The following is a 3,506-nucleotide window of genomic DNA, read 5'->3' on the forward strand; positions in this document are numbered from 1 at the left end:
ATTTAAGCATTTGTTAGCAACATCACTCGACCTCGATGACAACTGCTTTCAGCTGAACAACCTCCGATCAACGTCCTCCAACCACAGCCAGCCCCGTCCCTATACACACGATTATGAAAAGAGATGCTTAGTTAGGGTTAGAATGACATCTTTGTTTGGGTCACGGTACACCAAAACCAATGTTGAACCTTCAGATGGGATCCTCCTTTCTGACAGCCCATCATTTCAAAACCACAATAAATTTGGCAAATTTTGGCTTTCGGTCCAACCGGACATTTTTATGGACGATTTATTGGAAGAATGATGGTACAGCTAAAAAAGAACGTGAACACATTTCTTTATCGTGCGTTTTGAGCCTTTCAAACAGGTTTGGGTGATGCATTCGAGAAGCCCCGGTTAATTACAGCGCGTTATTAACAACATCCTGATGATGAAGAAATCATCATTTGTAATCACACTCGGGGCCCACTGCTGGGTTGCATCTCATTCTTTGATTGCCTATTTCATGCAAATGGTTTTTTTCTGACTTGCATTGTGACATTATTATTTTCTGTTATTGTTATGCCATATTGTATCTCTCGTTTTCTTTTTTATCTAAAAGTGCCTTTTCTACAACCTTTTAAAAGGCGACCTATTTTTTAGGTTTAAATAACACCCAAACTAAAAACGGTGTATCTCTAAAACCACAAAGGCTATTTGAATAATGTTGGAGTTATAATAAAGGCAACGCATGTGAGCTTTTGTTCAGATGTGTAAATAATATGTTACTGGTTAAAAGTAAATTAAGATGAAACACAGCAAAAATAGAAGTTTCAGGTCCGCCTAGGGAGAAAAAAAGCACTTTCAGGATTATTATTTCTTGGATGGATGCAGAGCAAAAATCTAAACTCACTCAGGTCATAGCACATAATGGGACCAGTCTCTCTGCAAAGTTTGACTTTGAAAAAGTGAAGCAGAACAAAGTTAGAGAGGTTTTAGTACAGAGAATTTAGGCCAAATGGGCATTTCGGCACATCTGTGCAATTAGAATTTTCTCATGTACCAAACCATATATTTCACTTGTATATTACTTATGGTGTTCAATACATCCAAATACATCATATATTAAGATTATGATATTTTAATCATTCTTTTAGTTGTGGTGAAATGGCTTACTAATTCTTGTAGTTTAATTCTTGTAGTTTAATTTGATGAATAACATCAATATATTTGCTCATGTTTATTGTAATGTTTTACACAGTTCAACCATAATGTGCCAATTGCACCCCAATTGGGGGGCAAGGTTTTTAAAAGGTTGTTAAGAAGAACAGGTTGTTGATGGGTGGTCTCGGCATGGCCTGATCCCAAACCACAGACCACTTTGTCATAACTTCCTTCAGGAGTCGAGCCACGTGAACAAACAATGCACCACTGGCAATCAATTATTAATGTTGTCATGGACGGTGTGCATGTAATTATTAATGTCGTCGTGGATGGTATGTTTATAATGGTTGAGGAGTGTGAGAACTTGATGTAATACTCTATTAAACATAAATAAAAGGGCCTCGGGCAGAAAGGATAACAACAATGTAAGCCGGGTTGAGGGAAGGGTCCGTGTACGGGAGCTCCGCTCATCTTCATAAGAATCAGATTTCCCTTTTCATCATCTTTGTGCCGGAGAACATGCTGTAGCCACCGGCCATGCCCAGAGATGAGGTGTAACATTAACGCATGAGGAGGCCAATCTCAGCCCCTTGTTCTTCCCCCGTACTCATCCTGGGAGAAATTACTCAGAGGCAATTTGATTGCTGCATAAAGAGCATGAAACAACACAAAGGCCCAGAGGTGCCTTTTGAATTTTATGAATGCGTATGAACTTGACTCGGAATGGACTGAAAAGTAAGTAATTATTTCTCTTTTTTTTTTTTTCACCATAGGTAATTACTCATCCTCTTCCTCTGCGTATGTCCAATTTTATTTTCCTACCGTCAGCCAATTTCAGCCGGGATGGGCTCCAGTGCCCCCGCGACCCTTAGACAGGGAAAGCGGTTTGGATAATGGGATGGAATGGGATGCTCCCATAGGTCAAATCATCCAATGTCACAATGTCTCTTTGCATTGCTACGCAGACCTTCCCTTGAGACCCGATGACCCGAGAGACCTAGCTGCTGTTTTAGACTTAATATATTAGCCTTAATATATCAACTATTGGATGTGCACAACATTTTCTATAACCCGTGGCCCCCGTCTGACATAAAGTCCACTGCCAGAAACTTCAGAGTTAATCATCAAATCACAAATCACATCCTGTTTCCTTCATATTAGAACCATCTCCAAAATCAAACCAATTCTCTCTCAAGCCTGAGTTAGAAAAAGTCATTCATGCATTTATCTTTTTTAAGACTTGACTACTTGTAACTCCCTCCTGTCTCCCAGAATGTACAGAGGAGATATTGACCTCTTATGAGCCAGCTTAGACCCTCAGGTGGTGGAGCCCTTCTGGCTGTTTCAAAGTCGAGGTTGAAAACTAAAGGTTAACGGGCTCTGGCCATCAGGACCTCGGCTTCGGAACGACCTGCCTGAGGTGAAAAGGCTCGTAGAGTCAGTAACTTCTTTTAAATCACTTTTTTACAGACTGCCTTTTCGTGGATTTCCTGCTTTATTTTATCGTCGATTTTCTATTCCTAAATTATTTTAATTGTATTTACTTCTTAGTTTATTTTCTATTGTATCGTTTCGTCTATTGAACAGTTTTTTCAGGGTTTAACTGACCTTTAGTTTGTCTCGCTTTGTTGGGCCTCACTGTTGAGCTTTTTCAGCTTTTATTGCCTCGAGTTTGCTGCTTCGTCTATCAAAGCACGTTCAGACTCCTACAGGTCCTACATGAATAAAATTATCACAAGCTTGTCAAGTCGCAAACCAAAATGAATTCCAAAAAAATACACATTAACTTCACTTCCCTTCCCTGACTGTCACGATTCATCTCCAGACGGACCCGGAGTCAGTGCATCAGCGCACCGCGTTTGAAGCTCTCTGCGTGGGGACAGGAGCCCGATGACAGTCGGGTGCATTTCACCGTGGGATGACTTTGGGAAAAGAGTGACAAAAAGTGACAACTGGTGCCGGCGATGAACATTTGTCCCTGCAATTGTTACCCCCTTCCCTCTTCTGAAGCCGTCGGCAGTAAACAAGTCACTTTATTTTGACGTGTAATTGCAGCGTTGGTCGAGCGTTGGAAATTCTAACCCCCCCCCCCCATTTTTTTTTTTTTATCAAATTCAGTCGAGTTCAAGATACTGAGTAGAGGAGAACGACTGAGAAGAACAGATGCACGCAGATGGATCCTCAGCAAATAAAATGCTGGACGGGATCCAAACGCATAATTCAAACGAGGAGAGATCAATCGGAAAAGGAATAACAAACGCTCATAGAGGAGTGAGACGGCAACACGGAGCATCTTCGTGCAGTTAAGAAGCAGCCTCGTGAAGTCAGGAGAGAGAGAGCGGGGGCGAGACACCGGTTAGTTA

The sequence above is a fragment of the Cyclopterus lumpus genome, chromosome 6 (genome assembly GCF_009769545.1).
Source record: "Cyclopterus lumpus isolate fCycLum1 chromosome 6, fCycLum1.pri, whole genome shotgun sequence".
NCBI classification, from domain to species: Eukaryota; Metazoa; Chordata; class Actinopteri; order Perciformes; family Cyclopteridae; genus Cyclopterus; species Cyclopterus lumpus.